Raw genomic sequence first — 26,469 nt, forward strand, 5'->3', positions numbered from 1 at the left:
CACTTTGCCTCATCTTGGACTGCCCCAGGACCTTTGCACTTCTAGTTCCTGGGCTCCAAGATTTCCACATGACTCATGCCCTTGATTCATTCAGGTCTTCCTTCAAATGTGTCAGTGAAGCCTTCTGCAGACACCCTAGCTAAAAGCTCAGGCTCCTCCGCTTCCTGTCTCCTGCTTTTTCCGTTCCTCTGTGTTACTTATCACCACCTAACTTCCAATATAGTTTCTATCATCTTGTTTCTTATCTGACCACCCCACCAGAGCTCCAGCTCCATGAGAGCAGGGCTTGCCACCCGTTTGTGTCCTTTGTGTAGTCTAGTGATGTGTTTCCAGTTTCAGGCAGTGCAGGGCTCCCAGCAGGCAGTTGGTGACCCTTTGTGGTGTGAACCCTCAGTTGTCAGGAAAGAGGAACTGACCAGCTGTTCTTTCTGCAAGGCGCTGTATCTCACTGCGGACAAGCACTGGCTTGATGGTCTGCCTGTGTCACTTTGGGAAGGTTATTTGATTGTCTGTGTTAATTGGGATGCATTCCTGCTGCATATGGCTGTTGTGAGGATTAGGTGAGAGAATGTTGATGCAGATGATGTATTATATAATAGCTATAAAATGTAGACTAAAGGGCTTGGAGAGATGGTTCAGCAGTTAAGAGCACTGCCTACTCTTGCAGAGGACCCAGGTTCAGTTCCCAGCACCAACATGGCAGCTAACAACAGTCTGTAACTCCAGTTCCACAGGATCCAATACCCTCTTCTGACCTCTGAGAGCACTGCAATAACATGGGTGCAACTACATGCATGGAAGGAATACACAAATACCCATAAAATAAAAATAATAAATAAATAAAAATGAACTTACAAAGAGAAAATAGGATGCAGCCGCAATGATTTCAGCATTTTTATGTCTCTTTGTATTTACTTTTAGTGATTATCTAATGTAAACTTCATTTTTATCTTTTTTGCCTTGAGATGAACATAGAGAAGGAAATGTCTAGAAGACATGTCTGCATCCAAGTCTTCGCTAGAGATGGTGGCTCAGCAGTTAAGAGCACTGCCTACTCTTGCAGAGGACCCAGGTTCAGTTCCCAGCACCAACATGGCAGCTAACAACGGTCTTTAACGCCAGTTCCAGGGCCTCTGACGTGTTCTTCTGCCCTCAGTAGGCATTGCATGAAGGCAAAACACTCATGCACATAAAATAAAAATAAACAAGATTAAAAAATATTGAGTAGACACCTAGGGATGCAGCGCGGTGCACGCACACCGTCTCCTCTCACCATCCTTGTCCTCGGTTTGTCTCATTTTCCCTTTACACCTTTCTCCAAGGCTGCTTCAGAGCACAATGCAAACCCACTGAAGGGGATCCCAGCCCTGTGAATCATTAGTGATGCCATTTAGGGCAATTTTCTTTCTCTTTCTGAACCTCTGTTGCTTACATTAGACCCAATGACACTTCCTCTGCAGAGTCACAGTGAAGAGTGAAGTTTGTGTAAGAAGGCTCTAGGATCTCGCCCTAGCTCAGAGTAGCCTCTCAGTAGGTCCTGGCCCTTGGCCGTGTGTGGGGTGGGACACGAAGGGCCACGTGTGGGGTGGGGACGTGAAGGCCAGTATGGGGTGGGGATGTGGTCGGCAGAGGTGCGCTTTCAGGCAAGCAGGACCAGGCGGTGGAGTCTGCACCAGTGTTCACATTCGGCTTCACCTAAGATTGGAGCTCATCAGCAAGCGGTCTGCGCCGTCACAGCTCCTGACCTTCCTTTTCTCTCCCAGATCGCTCAGTACTCTTTTTTAAAGCTGAGATTGTAAATTTTTGCCATTTCTTGAGATGCATTTCTTCTTGTAGTTTCTGTCTTCAGTGGACTCTTTTCCTTTGATGTTTAAACACCCTGTCTGGAATCCGATCTCCTGTCTTTGTTTTCCTTCTGCGTGAAGCCCTCTGCCCTGGCTCTGATCACCTCTGTATCACTAGCTAGTCCTTCTTTGTTGGTTGGATCCCACACAGAGCAACAAATTCACTTGCTTCCCGCTCTACATCTAGAGTGTTCAGCCAGGAAATTGATATTATTTTTGGCTTATAGAGCGACTACGTGAAGGTGGCTAAACTGACCTGTGTTAACCCAATGTTCCCTCAAAGCCAATCCAAGCAGCGTTAATGCAGTCCTGAGGAAACTGTGAAAATGATTATTCAGTACCATCCGCTCCCCCCTTGCAATTCTTCAGTGTTACTGCCCAAACTCATCTGCTGTCCTGATTTCAGAAGGAGCTCCATGAATGGAAGAATCCCTCGGGGGACAGAAGTGAGAGTTAAATCCTACCCCAAACACATGAGCTCATCTGTTCAGCATCCTGCAGAACAGAGAGTGGAACCTTGCCAACATTTCACATTGACCAGGCAAACTCTCAACATCGTCTACTTCCTTTCTCTTACAGGATTTAATGTCTTTGGAATATCGTCCTAGAGCAGCGCCAGGAAGACCACCCTCATCTGCTGCCCCAACTTTGTGCGAGCATGCAAAATAAAATAAAAGGAATACACAGAGAAAAAATGGAATGTAATTAAAAATGATTTTTCTAGTAAGTAAAAGTGTTGAGGTCGGGTGGTCACATAATTCTTGGAGCTGATAAGGGGCTTTCCGCCTGTGGAATATGACATTCTTTGTAATATATTTCATAATCCACTTTTGGAAGGAAGTGATCCCAATGACTAATTGGCTTGAATATTTAATATATTAAAAAAGTCCTCTTCCTCAGAGTTTTGATTACACAGAGCAATGTTCTACCTCTTTAGAAATGAAACAGATACTAGTTGAACTGACAGCTTTTCTTATAATGGAGTAAGAACTTGTTAACTCCCCCTCAAATCTGTCATCCTCTTTATGTAATTCTGAAGTCCATCCTGATTCTGCTCCCACATTCATTAGAAACTTGAAAACAAGCTTAAAAAACTGAAATTGGATTTCTGAAGCTGTTTTGCCCTATCACTTATGTTTTGAAGGAATCTGCCATCAATAATTTCTTTAGAAACTCCTTAAGCTGGTCTCTGTGGGGTGGGTCATACTATGCGAAGAGTTCAAACCTCAGAAGCCTGATGTGTGTGTTTCCTCTCCTCTCCTGCTCCCTTCAACGGCATCTCACTATTCACTGAATTTATTTTTTTCATACAGCAAAGCACATACCTTGGCTATGCATCCAAGTGCATAAACATGAAAATCCTGTAAGTTATGGTTTTGCCTAAGGTCACAAAGGTTACTGTGACGACCGAGGACTGGTGCTTTCTCATTCTGTCTACAACTTTTCACACGTCTCTCTTCCCACAGTGTTTCTGGACCCTGATGGTGGACTTCAGAACTGAGCACAGATGTCTTACACAAAGAGGACTATGGGGCAGGAAGTAAGCATCATCAAAGTCTCTCTGAATAAGCCTTGTCTTTTGTGAAGATTTGCAGATATAGTCCTATGGCATCTTATACATCCACGTTTTTCTGAGGCAGTTGATGCTAACTGCTTGATCCTCAACTCACGGTGCAGTCCAGGAGCCTAAGAGGTAAGAGACTGTGTTTTTGTTCTGGTTTTCTGGCCTTACAGGGGAGTGCCATTCCCTCTCTTCTCACCAAGTTCAAGAGTCAGTCATGGACAGAGTCCCCAGATGTCCTATGTACTCCAAGGTGCTCAGAGTTTCTCTGCTCATTTTAACTCTTAATTTCAACCCTTGTTTCCCCTCAAAGGAAAACTTTATCGTAACCAGATTGGTTTGATGAGACCAAGAATATGAATTTTAACAATGTCCCCAGGTGGTTCTTCTGCATGCCACACTCTGAAAACCACAGCCCTGTAGGCCTGAGGCAGATACCTGATGACTGACCTCAACAACTTCCCACTGAGTCCAGGAGACACCTGTTAGCAAGGCTGGGCCTGAGAGTACATTTCACACACGGGTTCCCTAGGCTGCTAATTATCAGTTCACTCTTCTGTGGATGGTGTGGCAGGTGAGATGATAGAGTCAGTGATGTCCCCTGCCCATCATATAGTTCCTCAGATGTTTTCTGAATATTTTCTATCTACCAGACTCTGTTCTATGATAAACGAGGCAGAAGAGGACCCCCTCCTGCTCATGTAGTTGACATTTCAGTGGAGTAAAAGGAAATAAGCAGGAGACCCACACTCCCAAGTTCAGTATAGATTGTGATCATTGCAATGAAGTGAATAAACGTGACACTGTGTGTGGAAAGGCAGCCTTCCCTGTTCTCCGTACTGCTGCTCCATGGGGTGGTATCCCAGTAGAGACTTGACAAGCTTTAGGTCAGGACAGGAACTGGGCCAGATGGTGAATCCTCTGGGGGTACCTGGGTGGTGGCGGGATATCACAGTGCTACTAATGACAGCTGTTGTTATCGATCTGTGTGCCAGGTTGTGTGTCAAGCATTCTCCAGGCTCTGTTGTATTCAGTCTTTGCAGGAGACTTTGGAGGTAGATGTTAGTACTTGTGCCTTTAGATAAGGAATCAAAGGAAGCTGCAAGAAGTCTAGTGACTAGTTTAGGGTCATGGCAGGAGGCAGAGCAGAGCGAACAGTTAACCTGAGCTGTGTGTGATGGCCAGGCCTGAGCTCCTTGGCACTAATGGTTCCCCTCTTTGATGTCACAGGCTAGCACTGCTGACTGAGGAAGAAACATTATCAGAAGGTGCACAGGCTTGCTTTGACCTTGAGGATGACCAGCATCAAGAGGCGTAATAGTAAACATGTGACACTTGAGCACCCAGTTGTCACAAGGCATTTGCAATGCACCTTATGTTTGCTATTGTTTCTTATGCCACATGATCCTGGCTTTGGAGAACCTAAACAAGTTGGCTGGGCCACTCAACTGGTAAGTGGTGAGCTTCCATTCAAACTTACAGGTTTTTTTCTAAACCTTTGACTCTCTGCCCTTTGACTTCTATGACAAAACAAACTGGGGAGCAGCTGAAGACAGAATTACATACAGCAAAGATCAGAACCCCATGGTCCTTCCTCCCCGCAGTGGCTGTTTCCTCCAACTCTGTCATCTCATGGTAGGGGCATTTGCTGCAGAGTCCCTGCATCTTCATTCTCTATTCTAACAATTATTGGCTGGTACTTGGGCACTTTTCCTGTCTTTAGAATGCTGTCAACTCAGTGTGAAGTCACTTTCAACCATTAACAAGTCCATGTGAGTTTGTCTGTCATCACCTCTCCCTGGGGGGGTTGTGTGTGTGTGTGTGTGTGTGAAGGTTAGAGAAGCTACATTGTGACAGTAAGTAGGCTGCTGTGCCCAGCTCAAACACCATGGCCTCAGCAAGGACCTGGGAAAGCCAGGTTGGAATTGAAGGAGCGAGGCTTTGGGAATGGAAGATGGTGGAGGACCCCTGTCTCACAGCAGACTTCATGCCTCATGCAGCCTTTCCATGTTCATGTCCTTGCTCATGTGAATTCCACTGTGGCACCGGTCTTTAGTGTAATTCCCTGTCACAGCAGAGGTGGAGTTAGATGACACTGAACACCAGGCTGGTAATTTCATGTTGCCAGTTTGCTTTACAATCTTGGTTAAAATCTGAGCCTTGACCCGTTTCTGGCAGGCATGCTACTTTTGGAGTCTTTGACCTGTTCTGCTTGGTCTGCACTGTGGTGTGCATTGGATTACGTGTGGGGAGATGACCTGGCAACACTCCTTTTAGCCTCTGGGTTCATGTGGTTTGGGATTAGTAGGAAATGGCTTTATCCTCTGTGATTTGGGGTTGAGCTGATTTGAGCTTGGGGAAAAACTAGGCTCAGTCCCTACGCAACAAGTTTGAATGTCAAGGTCCATATGACTAGTTTTCGACACCTATCACAAGTTCCGGTTCTGAAAGTCCCTTTGTCTTTTCAAGCTCTCATTGGAAAAGAAACAGTGAGATCTTCTACATTCAAAGAGTGGCTTTTAGTCTCACTCTAATCTTGAACTTTCATGAGCAAAGTTATTTTGGTAACAACATTCCATTTTCTCATCTATCCAGACAACTGGCATAGCCTAACTAGTTCTCCATACTGTATACGTCAAACTCAGTGGGTTTACCATCAAAAACGGTCAAGACTAGGTTTATGTAATATTTTGTAAAATCATTGTATTTGTAAGAAGTTCTCAGTGGGACCTGGGATGTAGTTCAGCGGCAGCGTACTTATTAGCATGCGGGAGGCCTTGGGTTCGATTCCAGCACTGTACAAAAGGAGTTCTCAATGAAATCTTGGGGTACATCTTTGGCGTCTCTAATGTTTTGAGGGGTCACAGACCTGGGTGGTTTGGGGCTTTGGTACCAATTGACCATATGACCTCTTGGTTCTTCGTGGCTCTGTTGGGGCATGAAAAATTTAGGGATGAAAGGTAGAGGACAGACAGCTGTACCAGCCAAACCCTGTGCATTCTTAAAGCCGTAATTGTTTTTTCACGAATATGAATGTTCACTTGTAGCATCGTCCCATTGTGTCACTCTCAGGGGCCAGAAACTTGATGAGATGTGACGTTTCGATCCTTATTTTTAAATTATGATGGCAATCTTTGTCACACATTCAGCCCAGCACTCCATATCAAGCTCTGATTACTGCTGTGTGATACTTGGCTAGAAAAATTTCCCATAGTCTTTTAAATTATAGGACATCGTCTCCTCTTCAGGCTTCTAAACTGTAAACATGAACATAATCTTTGACTATTTTCCAAGGCTTTGCTAAAGCTTTTGACAACAGATATCAAAAATCAACCAGCTTTGTGCACTGACTTTATTTTTCTTTAAAAATCTTCACATACATGCACACAATACACTCATACACATAAAATAAAAATAATAAAATATTAAAAAAATCTTTCTGGCACGCTTCAGTGCACTCCTATAACTGTAACACAGAAAGCGACTGCTTTCCCTATTAATAGAAGAATGAAAGACCAGGCTAACAGGTTTGCTGCTGCACTAATACCGACTAATCGCTGATAACTATAATTAACTTGTACGCTCCTGTCACAGGTCGACTCACACACTTCGGGATGGATATTCCTCTGTGAGATGCAAGCAGATGCTTCAACAACTGTCTGGAGCCACCAGGCTGAGTCTTAGAGTATGTACGTTTATCCTTGGCAGGAGGAGCATCTATTTTAGGAAGGCATTTTGACACTTCTTGGCTACACTGTCTCTAAAAACGGCTCAGTGAACACCACGGTCTCCCACCCCCTGCAGGGTGTGGGGGGCGACACTCAGGCTTAGCATGTTCTGTGACAGTCAACTGGCTAAAGACCAAAGAAACTTAATCAGTTCTGGGTTTATTCTGCGGCTGGAGTTCCTGCCTTACCTCACTGACAGTGTTTCTCCTAGCTTCCTCTTCCACAGGCTGTCCTGGTGTGCTGGACAACTGTCTCGGGAATGCCAGTCCTCAGAGAGGTCCTTCCGTGAGGAGGAACATGCTGCAAGGCTTCTTGTTGGCCCCTTCGGAGGACTTTTTAGAAGTGCAGCTCTGTTTCTGGTATTATCCCTGGAAGCTCCTGTGCCCTGGCTGAGGAGAGAGTTAGGAGGATTGCTGCTCTTTGTTTGGGAAACCATGATGTGGAAGCATTTGGCAAAGGAGGCAAATAGAAATGTCTAGTTGACATGCAAATAAATACGCACAGAAAGAAATGCAAAGGCATTTCTATAAAGCAAGGACAGAGTTTGTTTTCTAAATCTGGGCAAGACAGAATTACATCTAAACAGGCAGATCTAACCCAATGCGATGAAGTCAGAGCAGGAAGTGCTTTTATGGAGATTCTTTGTGGAGTGGACTGCAGTGAGGGCACCACCTTATTTTTGGTTTTCTAGAGACTTATCTTTGCGTGTTCTCAAGCTTAGCTCCACAACACTGAGACATCGCTAGCAAGAGACGCCGAGGCTAACAGCATTTACCCACAACATACGGTACCTCCTGAAGGAAAAGAAAAGTCTATCCTTAATGCTGTTTATAGTAAATATTAAAAAAAAAAATACAGAGTAGCAGCTGTCAAGTTTTCTGTTATAAAACAAGGTTTAATTTGTTCTCAGGCATCTTGGAAGTCTTAACTTGTTCACTATTAGAATTTCCTTAGTCTTTTTTTTTAGGCTCATGAATTTTCCCCAAATGGATTCTTTGTGAGTAGAAGTGGAAAAGATTCAAAACTCCTCTAACATAATGTGAGAAGGAATGTCTCATCACAACATGTATCCTTTCTAAGGAAATCTATATCAATTGCTGAGAAAAATATCATGTGATCAATCACTTGGGCAAAAACACAAAACCAAAACATCCAAATCACTTCCAAATCAAAAAATCCCTCAGAAACAAATAGCTGTTAGACCGTCACAAAGCGATCAGCTATGATGGACTGTATTTGCTCTGAGTGCCTCTCTCTTGGTGCCAGGAAGCCTGGAGGAGGAAGTGAGGCTTTCCTAGACCTGGAGAATTTTTGGTATCATGTCCTGAACAGCTACATTAAGACCTCCAAGTATCCACAGCTCAAAGATTCTAAGAGAGATAATCTGTTCCAAGATTTAGAAAATAATGCTTGAGAATCGGGACACTTCCTGAGGATAAATGACCAGCTGGGAAGAATTAGTTCATAGCATTCAGTTCAACCAAGTGCCATTAACCCACCCATTCCCTGGGCTCATGTTAGACTGGTGGCCCTGTTCGCATCTAAGGGAAGCAGAGTGAGCAGGGTGACTGTTTCTGGAGAGTAGGTTGCATAACTTTAACATTGTGAGTTTGAAAGCTTCTTGGAACATCATGTATGTTAGCAGGAGCGGTCATGTGAGTGGTGGCTGAAGCTGGCCTCGTGGATCCAGCAGGGGGCAGGGTAGACACCTGGCATGGTGTGTCTCTTGACTGTGCCAACGATCCCCATGTTCCATGCCATGTGCCTACCCATGCTCAGCAAGTCTGTGGTCTTGAAAATTGCAGCCCGGGACCCTATCTCAGGGCAAATTTTTGAGAGTTTGAAGTGATTGAATTCAGTTAGGGGGAAAGGGAGCAAAACAAACAAACAACTGCCTGAGAACCTTAATAAAGTGAGAATTGCTACTTTTTAAGGTCTTTACAATTATATTTCAAGCATGAACTTATATTTGAACATCGTCAAACTTTTCCCATTTTCTTTCAGTCATTAGTGAAATCTGCGATTTGCTGTTCTTTCGAGGCGTGGTGAGGTCCAAAGCAGATGATTTGCAATTCTCACTGAGTAGATAAGCGGACAGCAATGTGAGAACCATGCAGTGTCCGGCAGGGTGATCTATTGTGTGTCAGTGACAATACTGGCAGTTGAGCTGTTTTGATGATAGTGTACCCTATCATTTACATTTCCTTCAGTTTAGCACTTAAACAAAACTTATTTTAAAATGATAGAAAGCCTGCACTCCAACATTGCTACCTTTAAAAACTTCTATTCTAGTTTTCTTCCAATTAAATGGGCCAGGAAAAATGGTTTATCTGAGCACTCAAAGGAATACCTGGAATACAATTACTTAAAATTATTCCACTTTGCATTTATAATACATTTTAGAATGTGGAATGAATATTTTATGCAGAATCCATTTTTGACTTGAAGATGGTTTTATATTTAAAAGTCTCTATTCAAATAAGTTCTCACAAAGAAGACGGCCCATTGTCAGTGCGCCATTGTTCTTGTGTCCAGACTGCTGTCAGACAGGAGTAGTTGGTGATAGTCCAGCAGCAATTTTCCCATTTGTAGATGAAATTATTAGAGCCTATTTATGTTAATGTGTTATGCTTAGCTGACCTTTAATTCTGCATGTGACTGAGTAACCAGATGACAAAAATTTCCAGTGATGAGGGCCAGCTCGTGGGTCTAGACCCTCAAGCAGGAGCTGTGGACCCTTCTTACAGTGCCCAGCTTTCACAGAAAACGGTGAGAGTGGTGGATAAAGACAAAAAGGTTTGATAAGGGATATTGTGCGTGGCGCTCTGCCTCCTGTGATCCATTCTGCCTGGGCTCTCTGGTCCCCCGTCTTTGTCCTCTGAGGATTCTACCCCGTGTTCTTTGTCCCCTGATGGACAGGTTTGTGACCCGCTGCTTTTGGCACAACAATAACTGAGTTGAAGTTGTCTTCTGTCAAGCAAGACCTTGACCATGTGAAGACCTTCCAGAAGAAAACATCCAAAGCCTCCTGCCGATACCTGGCCACAACAGCTACAGAATGACCATAACATACTCTGCTGGGTGGAGTACAAATCACGAACAAATGTAGCTTACAGATTTAGAGTGGGCTAAGCCAGAAGGAGCTGTGGAGATCATTCAGTGCTGGGGGGTTCTGAGTCCCCAGTGTCTGGCTGATGGAAAGGAGTCAGGAAGTGGGGGCTCAGCTTTTGAGATTCACTGGTGCTATTTGTTTATTGATGAGGAAAGTGGGTTCTGGAGAGATATGTTTCAGTTGAATGTTGTTTGTACATATGGAGATTTTTTTTCATTCAGACTTGAATTGTTGGTTTAGACTGCGTGAAATTATCTTTTTTTTTTTTTTTTTTTCTTGAATCTTCTTGGCTGGAAAGCCTTGAGCAGAGTAACGATGCCCCATTTCTGTGTTATCTGTTTAACGTTTGGGTGTGTGCACTTGTGCCCATGTACACATGTGTGCTTGCTTGCACTAGGCTATGGGGTGTGGAAGCCCATTAATGAAACAAATCTGTAGAACTTGGGGATCAAGTGGGCTTCCTTGTAGCTGAGGAGACAGTGCTTGGAACACTTTTTAAAATTTTCCATAATGCGGGTAGATGCTGTTTGTTGTCAGTAGCTGATGACAAATATCATCTAAAACCCTCTGGCCTCTATTGTCACCAACATGGCTCTGAAACTTGAGTTTTCTGGAGAGCTTTCAATGCTGAAGGAGGTTATTGGGCTAATGAAAATGTACTGTCCTGACTGTCGTACCTAGGCTATTTACTACACGGCATATTGGGGGAGCAGGTCACTGACATTGATGCCAGAGTGGCCAAGGAGCCTCTCACCTCAGCTGCAAGCTGAAATATGTTGAACTTGACATTGTTTCCAGAAGTGAAACAAAGTGCTACACAGGGACATGCAGTCCCCCCAACTGGTGCTGTAATCGGTCAGTTTAGCACAGATAGTGCATTCTCATTCCTTATTCAGGCCAGGTCCAGGCTACCAGCCACCCATGATAAAAAGCCTCCCCTGAGTTCACCTGGGTGATGCATTCAGCTTTCTTTCTTTCTTTTTTTTTTTAAAAAAATATTTTATTTAGTATTTTTATTTTATGTGTATGCGTGTATTGCCTGCATGTAGGTAAGTGTACCTGTGTTGTGCAATACCTGTGGAGGACAGAAGAGGCCATCATATCCCCTGGAACTGGAGTTGCAGACAGTTATTAGCTGCCATGTAGGTGCTGGGGTATGAACCCTGGTCTTCTGCAAGAACAACTAGTGTTCTTAACCGCTGAGCCATCTCTCCAGCCCCCCTCAGCTTTCTTTGTAAATGATTATTAAAAATATTTTTTTGGTCTTTTTCAGACAGAGTCTCCCTGTAGCCCCAGCTGTCCTGGAACTCACTATGTAGACAGGCTGGCCTTCAACTCACAGAGATCTCCCTGCCTCTGCCTCCCGAGTGCTGGGAATCAACAGTGATGCACTGCCATGGAAATTATGGAGTCTTCTCCACAAATGAGAAATAGGGTAGTAGTTCCATTTTATTTCTCCAAATTTGAAATAAGTCGGCCACAGCAAGATCGTGAGGTCAATTTAAAGGCCCATCAACAGATGAATGGATAAAGAAAGCATGGTATGTACAGACATGGAATATGAATCAGCCTTAAAACCCAGGTACTGCCTCGTGGGGCACCCCGAATGAACCTTGCAGATTATGGCAAGAGTTTTGAGCCAGACACAGCAGAGCAAGTGTTATATGGTTTCAATTAGATGGCAGGCTTAGAAACGGTCAGTTTCTAGAATCAAAGAAAGGAACAGTGCTGGGGAGAGGAAGGAAGAGAGAGTTAACAATCTAAGTCTCAGTCAGGAAGAAGGCGCTGAGCTCTGCTGTGTCCCTGTAGCCAGCGTCAGTAGAGGATGTCGTATTTCATTGTTCCCTGAAAAGGTAGATCTCAAGGTAAGTTGCCTCATCGTAATAAAAAGTGTTGAAATCTTAAATTATGATGAGGACAATATTTTAAGGAGTAACGCGGGAGTGTCATTTCTGGCATGTTGAAGCCTGGGTCTTATGTTGCCTAATCTAATTCAAATGAGGCAAGAAGTCCTGCTTTTCAAAATCTTGCATAGCCCTGTGCAAGTGTTTTCACCTATTTCGCATCACTGCCTGTTTCCATGACTACAACTTCCATTACTGAGGTTGGATAACTTGTAACAAGAGGTTTATTTGCCTACAGGTTTGAAGGCTAAAGGATGTAAATTGGTTATGGTGAGGGCCGGGTGCTTGCCTCACACCACAGCAGATGACATCATGGGGGGGTGCATGGTGCATCCCCCATGAGAGAGGGAGAGATTGCTCAGTGAGACAGAAGCCACTGAATAGAGAGTAGCCAGGATTACTCTTTAATAGCAACCAATTCTTTAGGAACTGAGATCCTAAGGGAAGTGCACACTTATTTCTGGTGGTAACCGTGCCCCCATGGCCTGATGATCATCTTGCCCCAGGCCTTATCTCTTAAAACATTCCATACTACCTCCCAACATTAGCACACTAAGGACCAAGCTTCAAACATACAAGTCCTTGGGGGGCAAAACACATCCAGACCACAGCTTACACAGAGAATGATATGAAGTTCCTGCCTGTGAGCTGCACCCAGTTTGCCACCAATGCTTTAACATAACCCTTGGGTGTGGCGGTGGTGTTTGTGCCTGAATGTCCTGCCACGTGAAACATCCTGCCTCCTAATCCATGGTGCTGGGAAGCTTGGACCACATACAGCTGTGCAGATGTAGTGCGCACAGCCACTGAATGCTAATCTCTAGCAACAGTTTTATCACCATCGTATACAAACTCAAACAGGCACCACAGAGCAGGGAGTTGACCTGCACAGGCCCTCCTGGGGCCCACTTTGGAAAACCATGGTCTAGAATTAGATTTCGCATACACTTCCAAGCAGTTACTAGCAATGGGAGAGACATCTGATTACACTGTGGTTAAGAGGCCAGGGTATTTGTTGCGTGTGTGTGTGTGTGTGTGTGTGTGTGTGTGTGATATGTGTGTGTATCCACATGCACATGTATGTGGGTGCATGTTTGTGAGGGTGCATGCTGATGTTGAGTGTTTTCCACGTAAATACTCCACCCTATATAAGGAGGCAGGGTCTCTGACTTGAATATAAAGCTCTCCAATTTGCTTTGTCTCCTAGTCAGCTTGCTCCAGGGAACTTTGGTCTCTACCGCTCAAGCCCTAGAATGACAGGTGGACTGCCATGCCTACCCCGCACTTCCATGGGTTCTCAGCATCCAAATTCTGGTCCTCACACTTGCGTGGTAAGTGTTTTTACCCACTGAGCCATCTCCCCAGCCCCAATGTCAGGTGGTTTTAAAAGTTTTTGCAGTTGTGTGGCTTGAAGAACTGAGTAGCTCATGCTTCTTAGGAACGGTGACGTGTTTTGTTGACTGGTAACAGCTGCTGCAGCTTTTATTTCTCCATTATATAGAATCATAAGTGTTTGCTCTGTAGATCTTATCATTGTAATATAAAGGATTTTAATTCCTGAAGAGAATTTTTTATGAAAATGAAATGATTATGTGAATATTACCTATAACAAACAAATCCCACTAAGATTAAAATGCATAATTCTACAGCTACCCTGAAACAACATAGATTCAGTATTTTGAGCTGAGAGAACTCAGAGGCAATCTACTTTTTCCTTAGTCTTTCTGATGAGGAGGTTAAGACACAAGAAGTTCTAGTGACCACCCAGTGAGACACAGCACATGGCACTGGATTCCATGTCTTTGCCCTCGAGGAAAAGAACCTTAACATTTAGAGATCTGACACTGTGGTTTCAATTACATACCAATCACCTAAAACCCATGGCATAGATTTATCATTTTGCTGAAATGGGATTGATTCCTGTGCAGGGGTGTTGATGCACTGAGATGAATCACTTTCCAGGTGCGGGAGCCTAGGCTGACCATTTGGTTTCTAAGACAACACAGCTGTTGTTCTGCTCCAATGGGGTCGCTTAAATAGGTTAGTTATATTTTATTGCCTGGCTTATGTAGCAGGCTGTCAATCAAATGCTTCTTAATGAAGGAGTGAATGAAAGACTACCTTTTATAGAGAAAATTATATGCTGCTGAATTTTCTGCAAGCCTGAGCATTCAAGATTTCTCATGATGTTAGCCTTCGCAAAGGTGAAAGTCAACTGCAGTTTGTAGTAACGGGAAAGATCTTCAGATAAGGAGGCCCAGTCTCGGAGATTTCTCCAAAGGGAGGTTAAGCAGGCTCATAATTTTGAGGATTTAAATGGAAATATGAAAATAGAGTCTGAAAATTATCGAATCAGATTCCTTTAGTGCTTAAAGAGTCCCTGAGATTAACTTGGGAACTTTTGAAAACAGCACAGGCTTTTTCCGGTCTTTTATGTCTCGTTCAATAAATTATTGCTCTAGGGACTAAAAACTGTCCTGCCTAGTTGCTCAGTGATGTAATGTGCTAGAAATTACTCTTCGAAAACACACATACTTGGCCGGGGCAAGACACTGGATAAGATTCTTGGTCTCCTCATCTGTAAAACTGACACGACACCTGCTGCTTGAAAGGTTTCAGGGAGTTGGCAGGGAACCCCTGCACGTTCTTCCCAGCAGCCTCCCTGGCCCCTGGTGCAGGGTCCTGTTTCTACAGCTCACTTGTGAGATTCCCGCATTGGCTGGCTGCTCAGTTTGGGTGCAGAATGGGTGGCGGCAGCGAGAGTGTCTTGTGCCTTCCGTGTTCTACTTAGTAAGTATTCATTGGGTAAATAAAATCCCAGGCCAGTCGCGACTGTTAGCATTTCGCCTGGGAAGTCTGGCTCTGTGATATGAAGGAACCAGGAATCTCTGAACTTGGCCGTGCTTTCACTTTCTGTATTTAGTTCTGACTTCATGATAAGGAATTTGGAGAATGCTTATAACTCATGTGTTCAGGATTTTGGCACACGTTGTGATTGTGCCGAAAGCTGTTGAGTTCGCATTTCCCGAGCAGGGCTTGGGATGGCTCACCCTTGAGGAAACCGGGACTTTTGGGGGACTTTTCTACGGTCGTACAGGGATCTAGTCCCTCCTCCCCAGTTAAACAGCAGAACTATGAAACAGTAGAGCCGACGACTAAGCTGTCGTCGTAATGGTGCCCCTCTTAGCTTACAGTGTCACGAATGTTGGTTCTGTTCCCACCCCCACCCGCAGTCCCCTAACCCAGCTCAGCATCACTGTTACTGCTGATTTTTCCTTCCTGGCTTCATCCACTGTATTTATGATTTGGGAAGGTGTTTCTCTCTATTAGTTTAAAGCAAGACCTGCCTTGGTGTTACCGTTATAAGGTTTAGTCCAATGGTGGAGTGAAGCCAAAAGTGACCTGGGCCAAGATGGATCTGTAGGTAAATTTTGAAGGCCTGTGGACCCAGGGCCCTCCCAGTGGACAGGAGGAATGAGCTCTGTGTGTCCTCCCCTTTTCGGATACTTTATGTGATTGTGGTGTTCAACTCCTGTCAAAACCACTTTGTTTTTCTCTAGTGCTACATAGACTTCCCTCTGTCTTAGACCTTCCCTTCTTACTACTCAGCAATACAGCTCAGTAGGGAAAGGAGGGATGGAGGGATGGAGGGATGGAGTTCACGGTACACAACAAACCCAAAGCCTTCACTGAGTTCCATTTTAACTTATGGCATGGCGTCCCTGCCCCCACACTGTAGCTAAGGAGCACAGATCCTTGTTTCAAAGATGGATGCCTTAAGGCTTTTGTCAAACTAAAAATAATACAGATTATAAGAAACTATAGAAGCAGAGTTGGAAAGTCCACGGCTCCAAGATGGCTTTAGAGCAATAAAGCATTTGCTTACTATAATATTTTACCGTTTTGTTCTCCTCAAAGCGTGGTTTACAATGGTTTTGCTGAAGGGTTTCGAGTCATTTTGGTAAGTGATCTTTTGTTTATGTGTCTTTTAATTACCCAGATCGGTTTTTCCTTGACTTCAGCTCATCTTAAAACTTTTCAGAGGCCGTGCCAGGATAGCTTAAGGTTTCTTGTTAAACAGCCAGAAAACCAATATACTTTTGTTCCGGGGAATTGTAAAAAATTAGGAAGTGTAAGGGAGTGGTCTTTATAATCATTTCTTGGGTCCCAAGCTGGTTGCATGCTTTCTTCTAAACCTCAACCAAAGCTATACATGGTATTGGGATGAAATAGCATCGTGCCAGAGGTAATTGCACTGAAGTCTGTCTAGAGGGCTTGACAGGCGCAGGCTGACATTTCCTAAGGAAAGTCTTGAGATGCTGGAGCATTTGCCTGGGGCCCTTGACAACCAACCCTTCTACTAAAGATACAGGCCCCTCTAAGGAAAATGCTTATGTCCTGGGAGCGCCTCACAACTCTTTACTTTAAGCACATGGCAGGCTTTCCTGAGGGCATAGATTCAGGTAAACTCACACTTTGAGAGGAGCCCCTGATGGCCACTCCCCAATGTCCCCAAGACAGAATGTTTTCTGGACGACAGAGATTTGGCACAAGCTTGTTTTCATGGTTGCTTCATTACTGTAAATTTGGTCTGAAGTCCTGTGACATGTTTCCCTGGGGGGAAAAAGCCGGACATCTTTTGTCTCCCCTCTTTCCTATCAGTGGGGTAACTGTGAGTGGAACAGAGTGTACTGTGTAGAGAAGGAGGCAGCCCAGAGTGGGGGGCTTGCTAGCTTTGAGCTCTACCTTCCACTGGCTTCTCTGTAGTTCCCAGTACCTGGCAAACCAGTCCTGTCCTGGTCTCTGAGACTAACCATGACCCAAGAAGGAGGCCCGAAGGAGCTCCATCCCAGGCCTGGAGGCTCAGTGATCCTGCTAATCCAGTTTTGAGTCTGACTTCGAGCTGTGACACTCCTCTCCTGCCACTGCCCCTATTTACTTGTTTACCTATTTATTTTCTTCTTCCTGCTCCTCCTCCTCCTCCTCCTGCTCCTGCTCCTCCTCCTCTCCTCCTTCATTTTTGAGACAGGGAATCATAATGTAGCCTAGACTGGCCTCCAACTTGTGATCCTCCTGCTTCGGCCTCCTGAGTGCTGAGATCACTGTGTGTACCAGTATGCCCCACATTAGTTGTTTCCTCATCCAGTCTCCTCCATCTTGTTCCCAATTGCCTGACTCCTGACCACAGACACTGAGAGCTCTGTACCTTTTCCAGCTGAGTCCTCTCCTGCTGGCTTACTTTCCAGTGCCTGGAGCTTCCACTAATCAGAGAGAGAGAAGCCCGGATTAACATGCTCTCAAAGCCAATGGTTAACAGGGAACATTCATTAAATACTGGTGTGTCAGGCACTGGGCTTAACATGCTCCATTCTGGTTAATCTCTACAGACACTTTATGAAGTCGAGGTCACTGATATCCCTGTTTGCAAGAGTCAGGCTCAGAGGTTGAAGGGTGACTGTCAGTGGTGAGCCCCTCGCTGTGACATTAATGCAGCAATCTCAGGGTCTTTACTGACATTACACTTTTCTGCCCTGTGAGGACACATCTTTCCTGTGCTCAGTGCCTGCCCAGATGGCAAGTTCTGCTTCTTAGCAGAACCCCTGCAGTCTTCTGCGCTCTCTGGACAGCTGGACTCCACCTTGGGTCTCCCTGAGTTGGGTTCCTGTTAACAGCCTGTTTCTGTGATCTGGGATGTCAACCTTGTGCCCTGCTTCCTGGTATTGATCCCTTTCCATCATAGGCAGCAAAGTGACCTGGCAGGGTCAGTTTCCACCCTCCTAGTGCCCTCAGTTGGCCCTTTCTCCTGTTGTTTATTCGGATGTGCTGTTGGTATGATGCAAGCTCACAAAGAGAGTGAGAAAAGAGACTGGGGATTGGACCACAGCAGTGAATGATGTCAGTGGCTTCTTTGTGGTATAGGAAGGAAAATCTGATGGGGCAACTTTCAAAGTGCAGGAACGAAGTTTCTCCAACAGCCTTCATAAATACTTGTAACTTCATAGTTCTCCACAGCTGGTTGTATTATAGACATTTTAGTTTGATGAGCTGCCTTTGCTTTACAGTCTAGATGTGATAAGGTTGCCTTGTCTTTTACAGTTACAGTAAGATCAGCCCAGAATTACTCCTGGCTGAACCCTTGGCTGTTGCCTGTGCCCCACTCAGGTCATTAGCATTCATGCTACTTCCGACTGACTTTTCTGGCCATGTTCCCACAGTGCTCAAGTTCGGGTTCAAATGCCTTGTCTCTGCCAGTCCCTTCTCACCTGGACTATTCCCCATGTGCGATTCCTCTCTGTCCTCACACAAACCTCCCTCCTGTCTATGTGTACCTTTGCTGACCATGAACTTGGTACTTGCGTCCTGTCTTCTTAATCATACACTGGCTCTGAAGTCTCTAGGCAGATGGCTCTGGGTGATTGGAGGACACCCTATGTCTCCACAGCATCACCTGTGTGGTGGGGGGTAACAGCCACAGACAATGACTTTCAGTCATTGAATTCAAGACTTCTGACACGGTGACAGTGCGAAAGCAAAGCCCATTCAACTGGAAGCATCCTTAGAAGTTTGAATTTTCTTTCCTGGACTAGTGATTTGTAGAACTCTGCTCTCTCCTTCCACTGGACAGCTTCCGGGAGCTGTAGTTCCCAGTGGGGTAAACAGCGGGTGCTCCACGATGTGCTGTGTTGCTAAGCTGCAATGTCCAGGTGAGAGCCATCGAGTGCATGTTTGACTTGTGATATCATCAACTTGTGACGGGTTTCTTGGGACATTGCCCCACTGTAAGGAGAGGACCTCTGTGCACCAAGAATTGTGTGTCTCCCATTCTACCAATGGGCAAAGGACCTTGCATTGAGGGCTGCCTCTGAACCCTTCCATTTCATTTGTCTCCTTGTGGTTTCCAGGTCCCATAAGGAAGAGAGAGCCTGGAGACTTGGAATAGCTTCTTTTTGGCTCGACACTGAGGCCTTCTTGCACAACCTAAAACAACCAACCAGTTTCTCTAGACTCTGAAACCATGCAGTTGTCTTTCAAGCACCAAAAAGAATAAATTCAGCCAAACAGTCCTGATGACTTTCTTCTTCATTCAGGAACAAATACACTAACATATTTTAAACTAACTGGCAAGAGACAAGGTCAAAAAGTCACCTGGGATTCCCAGCTCTGTATACTTCCTTCATTTTGTGGGTTGAGTGAGACACAGTGCGTGACCTGACTGTGGTGAGAAGAGATTCCTGTCTGACTTCATCACACTTTCATCAGGGCCGAGCATCTTCCGACCTGTTTGGGTTTTGATCATCTCCTCTTTGATGCTTGCGGATTCATTAGCCAGCCAAGTGCTCACCAGGAACCTCAGTGCTGAGAGCCCTGTGCCAAAATCACAAGGCACTCTCTCTGTCACACAAGGCTTTTGTTTAAACAGTTCTCAAAGGAACCGGCTGTCTGTCTGGTTCTGTGGGAGAACATATTTGTAACACAGAGTAGTGTTGTGGCCTTCCAGGAGGCTGATGACTTGCACCCGGAATTATTTGCTGCTTTGCTTTGCTGGGCACTGGTGCTTTTGGAAGGGAGTAATGCATTCTTTCTTCATTATGGGACTTTGGCATGCTTTCTTCTGAGCTCCCTGCCCCCCCAGGTGTTAGCAGATAGCACATTCTTTTAAACATCTCCTGGGCATCAGAGCTCTTTCCCTAACCCCTTTCTTTCTGGACTTGCAGAAGTACAACAGGTAGGGAGCTGGAGCAGTTGTGAACAGCAGCAGTTAGCATTGACTGGATGGGGTGGTGAGCAAGTGAAGGTCGCAGCCACACAGTGAGCCCCGAGGCTGGAATGCCATCTCAGCCATTTCTAATGGCAGGGTTATAAAATCATGAAAGCGAACATCTCTTTTGGAGAAGGGCAATAAATGGAATTCATGTGGGTGACCAAAACTCTTAATGAGGATGAGACTGGACACTGGTTTTCCAGAGTGCTCTGATGGTTTGGACAGGGTGCCTCAGTCAGATCTTCAGAGCTGGGGCACTCTCCAACTTTTGATTTTCTCAGTCCTTCTTCACCCTGGCCTTCTAACTTTTTGACAAGGGATAAGGGAAAGTCTGCTGGTGTGGTGGAGCACTTGTGGTGCAGAGCCGATCTGTCTGCTTGGCTCAACCACACAGCTCAGTCCATTCACGAGGAGGCAGTGGATGCCACGCCATGCAGTCAACAGGCTCCGAACCCTTCCCACGCTGATTCCACTCGACCCTGTGCAGCTGACTTGCAGCTGCCTGGTGAGCGTCAGGCAACAAGAGAAAAAATGATTAGACGAGGAAACGCAATAAAGTCAGAAAATATCCCGTGGTTGGTTCATGCGGAGGGACCGGGGAGTTGCTTCACGTTAGCTCAGATGCTTTCTTTACTGAATGCCTGTGTGTCCTTGCTTTAACATGCTCAGGGTGGTTCAGCTTCAGGCAAAGGAGATGTTGTGATGTGGTGGCCAGAGCTGTGAGGCAGAATGGATGACCAAGGCCACGGGACAGCTGTCAGGATCACCTCCCTCCCGCTGCAGTTGCAGAGGTCAGAGTCTTACACAAGGTCTGCACGTGCTGTTGCTTGGGTAGCTGGACAATATCCTAGGCCTGAGAGTGGATTCACAGCTCCACGTGTTTTCAAATTGTTTAAAAATGAGATACTTTAGTGATGTATCTTGTAATTGTTGACATTGTGGTTGATGAAATAACTGTTTCGTTTATGACTGAAAATGCCCATGAAAATAACTAAGGCTTTAAAACATGAAAATTTACATAAACCTGGAAAGATAAACATATATGGAAGAACATAAAGTACACAAAAGAATGACAAGTTTATAGGCTTGTCCGCAGAGCACGGAACATTGCATGCAGCTGGATAATTCTGACAAATAGCTTTGCTTGCCCTTAATTACTTGAACAATTCAGGACTGAGTTGGACCATTTGTGACTGAACATGATTAAAGTGGTTCCCTTTGATCGTATGGACCTGGCATATAATATGTTACACTTTAATTTCTACAATTTGAAGGCATATATACAGGCTAAATATTGTGAAGCCGGATACGGTTTCTGGAGGATGCCAGCATTCGCCCACTAATTGACCGGCTAGGAACCAGCCGCACTGTGCTCTCCAGTTGTGGTCTGGAGGCTGAATTAAAATAAGAACCCACACGAGTGTCCTATTTAGGTGTGTCCGATTTAAAAAACAAAACAAAACAAAACAAAACAAAACAAAACAAAAAGCAAACTCATCCACAAAGCTTGTGCTTGTTTGGAGTGAATCTCAGGCTTCCTGGCCGGCTCTCCAGCACCACTCAGTAATCAGAGGTCAGGTGTGGTCAAGCCTGTCGCTGCTGCAGGAACTGAGGCTTTGAGGGGAGCCAGCTGTGGCGGGGGTGGGGCAGAAGCAGCAGTCTGGGAGGCAATTTGCGTTCCACTCTTAATTCTGCCACTCCTCCCTTTGATGTTTGAACTTTGGGAACCTGACCACAGTTTTGTATGATGGAGGACCTAATGCGGCTCACACACGTGACATGAGGCAGGTGAGGTGGAGGTTGCAGATGGGGTGTTTGTGGTAAAGTCACTGCAAGGAGAGACTGGCATTTGCCAGGTCTTTACTGGACCATGTCTCGGGGATTTGTGTTGGGAATGGGCCCTGTAGGCTGAAGATCAGGGATCTCTCCGCCTGGAGATGGTGTGGAAACTCCAGAGATAGAGCCTTTGGGAAGCAGATGACTGACTGAGGGGCTGTTGGTTCCTTCTTGGGAAAGAAGGTCTTAATAATGCTTTTAATGACAGTTCTATCCCAATCTGGAGGAAGTCTGCATAAGAGAAATATGACGCCTCGGGCCTCAGGCAGCAACAGTATTGTGTAACTTTTAATCTCCACATATGAGCTCATAGCTACTTTGTGCTTCCTGTCTAGGCCTCTAGCAGGGCTGTACCAGGTAATCCTATCACTTGGAGAGTCAGAATCAGATGGGTTCTGGCTGAGTCTCAGCGTCCAGGCTGAGAGGCAGAGATGTCCGCAGAGATCTGGACTCATGGAAAAGTGCTTAGGTGCAACTTCATGCTTCATCCATTCTAATCACAGAAATCCTCTGTGGGTTGTAAGACAAGAAACGGGGGTCTCATGGAGCCCCTCAAGAGCCAGGGCCCAAAACTGGATCCACAGAGCAAAATGCTTAAGCATTCCTCCCGAGGAGTGAAGGTTTAATGACCCCTAGGGATGAGTGGGCCTGTTCTGAAGCAACTTCTTGGTTGGGAGCCAGAGGGCTGGGTGCCCAGTGACTGAGAACACACAGGACTTAAGACAGTCTCCTGCACCCCAGAACCTTCCATGCTTTTCAACTCAGCCCTGAAGGAGGTCTGTTCCCTAAAATATGTTATAAAAGGCAAACCTGTGACCTGCTGGGTCCTGGAAATGAACACATGCTATGGAACATGGACTTGTCTTAGTAATAAAATGCTTGGTGATTGGTTCCATTGAAAGATAAACATCTAAAACTGTCAACATCATAAGAGTTTCAATTTTACTTAATCATAAGCATTTTTTTTTCTCTAGCTTTTTAAAGATGGTTTACATTTGAAAAGAATTAGGGCAATCCTGTATCTTTGATCAACTCCAAGTCTCTTTAGGGGAAGAGATTTGACACTCTAGTTTTTAACCAGAAATATAAATATGCATCAGTTAACACTTTTCCAAATTAGGCAATATAAACTTAGAATTTTCATGACATTCAAATTGAATAGGAGGCCTGTTTTATACTTGAAAGTGCCTGTCATTGAACAAATACTCTTGAGTGGGGTCCTGTGTGCTATTATTTTTGATACACCTTGTCATTAGCTTTAACTTTGACTTGAATAATGAGGAATTTGGCTATATAAGCTTGCCTGCTTTTTTTTTTTTTTTTTAATATACTCAGAGTTAATTATTGCTTCCCAGGTCAATATCACCATTTTATGTGGAAAGAAAATGGCCTCAGCTCATGGAATGATTTCTATAGTTTATGGTATGTGGTTGGGTCATGGGTTCAGATACATAGAAAGAGTGATTAGAATACTGCTGGGGTGAGGCAGAGCTCAGATCCTTGGGGAAGAAGACAAATTTGCCTCTGACTCTTTCTCTCTCTCTCTCTCTCTCTCTCTCTCTCTCTCTCTCTCAATCTCTCTCTATCTCTCTCTCACAGAAATTCTTCAGGGAAGATGGATGAGCCAAAGAATTATATGATGTAACAAAAATCATTTCTCTTGATTTCTCCACCACAAGGCTATGAAGAATTCCTTGTAGTGATAGTCACTATTGACATTATTTTCTCCATATGTTTAATTTCCTGGGTGTCTTTCATCTCTTCCTCATCTTCTCCAGTCATTTTGGCAGTGTTTGAGGCTCATTAACCAGGGGCTGGAGAGACATTTTAGCAATTAAGAGACTTGCTGCCTTTCCAGAGGACCCCTATTCAGTTCGCAGTACCCACATGGCCACTAACAACCACCTGTAACTCCAGTTCTAGGGGATCTGATGCCCTCTTATGGCCTCTGTGGGCACTGCACACAGATGGTGTACTTATTTATGTGCAGGCAAAACACTCATATACATAAAATAAAAAAATAAAAATAAAAAGACCACTAAACAAAGTATCTAGGTCAAGTAGAGAGCTATGAAAGAACCAGGTAGAAATCTAGGAAATTTCCATGAGGGAGAAATGAGGGAAACAGGTCTGGAATAGAGGTGCTGTTGGTACCTATGGAGGAGCACCAGTAACTAACTTTTCCTCCTAGAACTTGCTTGAATTTGTCTCCATTTTGGGAGAAGTGGGGAAGAGAGGAAGGGAGTAACATTTGTTGAGTACCTACTGTGTGTCAGCATTTTGTAGTAATTATCATATTCATTAGCATTGTGCAAATGAGATGTAATTATTCAGTTTTCCCATTGGGAATTAATTCAGAGAGGGTTGCAGTGACATTGCTGAAAGAGGACTCTGGGACCACCTGAACCCAAACCATCTCTTCGTAAAGATTTGAAATACCCATGAACATGACAAGCTCAGAGGTTTGCTTTTCTCACCACCCTGGGTTTCTTAAAACTTGGACACTGGAAGAACAGATATGAAAGCTGATGTTTCAACTGGTCAAAATGCAGATAATAAGTGAGTGTGGGGAGCCTTGCCTAAACAAGACCTGTATAACGGCAGCACCAGCTGACACACCAATGTGGATGGAGAGAGTCACAGGCTCCCACCTCGAGATGTAGAGCTATAGGCAATCAATGCTGTGGAGGGAGGGGGAACCAGTTTACTTTAGGAATGAGCTCCCAGATAGGCTATCTAAATCCCAAGTGGTCAGTCCTCAACACATGTACACCTGAGTACCACTAAATGGCTCAGTACATTGTATGTGCATATGTATGAATGTGTATATATATGTATTAATAGTAATCAAGAAAGAGGCCACAAAATTTGAGAGAGTTGGTGGATGTGGGAGAGTTGGTGGGTGGAGAGGGTGGGCTGGGTGATGTAAATACAGTACTCATGCATGAAATTGCCAATAATTAAAAAAAATAGAATGAAAAAAGAAAGCTGATATTTTGGCTGCTGTCACTTGGACATGTCACATCTATCACAAACCCAGAGCATAACATTATGTGTGATTCCATGGTGACAATAATCTCCTCTGAGTTGTGCAAAGTGAATGGATAAGACATTAGTGTTTTGGCAGATGCTGCAAATCAGGGCTTTTATCTCAGGGAATCATTTATCAGCATACCACTGGTGAAGTCACTCCGACTTACTTGTATTCAGGTAGCATTATTATTATTGTTTACACACATGTGCATGCACACACACACACACACCCACACACACCCCCACAACTGGCCTAGTGACTGTGTAGGAGATGGAAGGGAGAAAGTGTTACCAGAGACTGGAAGAACGCAGACTGTTGTGTGCTGGGAAGCGTGTGAGAGTTGGGAAAACCCACCAAGGGTCTGTCAGTTTGTCCCTCCAAGGAAGGGGTCAGAAGGCAAAAAGATAGTAGTGAATATGACTTATTCTGGTCATGATGAAAAAGCATTTATAAAAGGCACAAAACTCAAGGAAATGTTGACTTGGAACAATGGAATCCAGAAATATGGTTTTGTAAAATTTAAAAATTTACCACTTTATGACCCCCAAATAGTAGGAAGTAAGACAGGAAAAACCTTTGCATGACAAAAGCTGCATTCAAAATTAAATATTTACCAGATTTATCATTATTATCCCCATAAACATTCTTAATATGTGAAGTGTTTGGATGCATATAAATTCCAGGTTTCATTTTGAATCAGTTGGCAGGCAAAAAAATTAAGTCTCCTGATTTGCTCCCACCATGACATTCATTGTTGCAGCACATTTCATTGTGTAACAAACCACCCCAAACCTAGTGGACTAAGCCAACAACAGCTGTGTTGCAACAGCTGCATCTGTAACAGGCAGGGTTGGGGAAGGAAGGCTCCTCTTGGCTCCATGTGGGTCCACAGTGGCTGGACCTGGGGCTGGAGGAACTGATGCACCTGCCCAGCGAGCAGGCATTGATTGTCTGTTGGGAGCTTGGGCTGCAATCAAAGACTGGGTGCTGGCCTCCTCCCACATGGCTTCTCCAGGTCGTTTGGGCTTCTTCACAAAGTGGCAACTGAGTTCTAAGAACAGAAGTCTGAGGAAAGAGCTCTGCTGCCCTTTAATAAGCTCGTTTGGAAGTCATAAAGCAAGCATCACTTCTTGTGAAACCCATTGTTCTGAATAGTCATAAAGACAAAGAACTTGGTACCATTTTCCTGTGTGTGTGTGTGTGTGTGTGTGTGTGTGTGTGTGTGGAGTGTGGAGTGGGTGCTTTTGTCTCACCCCACCTCACAGTATGAGGGCTACAGGCTTCTACGTGGGTGTTGGTGATCCGAACTGAGGTCCTTATGCTTATGCAAGCACATTACGCACTGAGCCATCTTAAAATGATGGTTTGAGGTTAGTGCTTATCTTTCTTACTAGCTGAGGCAACTAAAAACTTGTTATCCAGTAACAGTCTGGGTTCTCCTAACATACTCTAAAAGGAAAGGAATCGTAAAGGGTTGCTAGAGAAATTTAGAGATGAAAAGGAAATTGGTACTGAAAACACAGAGGTGACCATTCATTATCTTGGCCATTTATTATCAACAAACATTTGTTGAAGATCTGTGTATGGAAGATCGTTCAAATCACTATGAGATGAAAATGAGGGATAGATTTCTGTTCTCCAGGGAACTAAAGGTAGAGGAGAGCTGAAGGATGGAATTGACTAGAGAG

The 26,469-nt window shown here is 44.6% G+C and overlaps 1 long non-coding RNA gene across 1 annotated transcript in view; it reads left to right on the forward strand.

Annotated features, from left to right (window-relative positions):
- Positions 1–14,827: 14,827 nt before the first annotated feature.
- Positions 14,828–26,469, forward strand: part of LOC115072346 — a 108,783-nt gene continuing 97,141 nt past the window's right edge. The window contains exon 1 of the long non-coding RNA XR_003851392.1: positions 14,828–14,939. This is a non-coding gene — a long non-coding RNA (uncharacterized LOC115072346). The remainder of the gene's footprint in view (positions 14,940–26,469) is intronic.

Source organism: Nannospalax galili, unplaced genomic scaffold (genome assembly GCF_000622305.1).
Source record: "Nannospalax galili isolate Female #2095 unplaced genomic scaffold, S.galili_v1.0 scaffold1022, whole genome shotgun sequence".
NCBI classification, from domain to species: Eukaryota; Metazoa; Chordata; class Mammalia; order Rodentia; family Spalacidae; genus Nannospalax; species Nannospalax galili.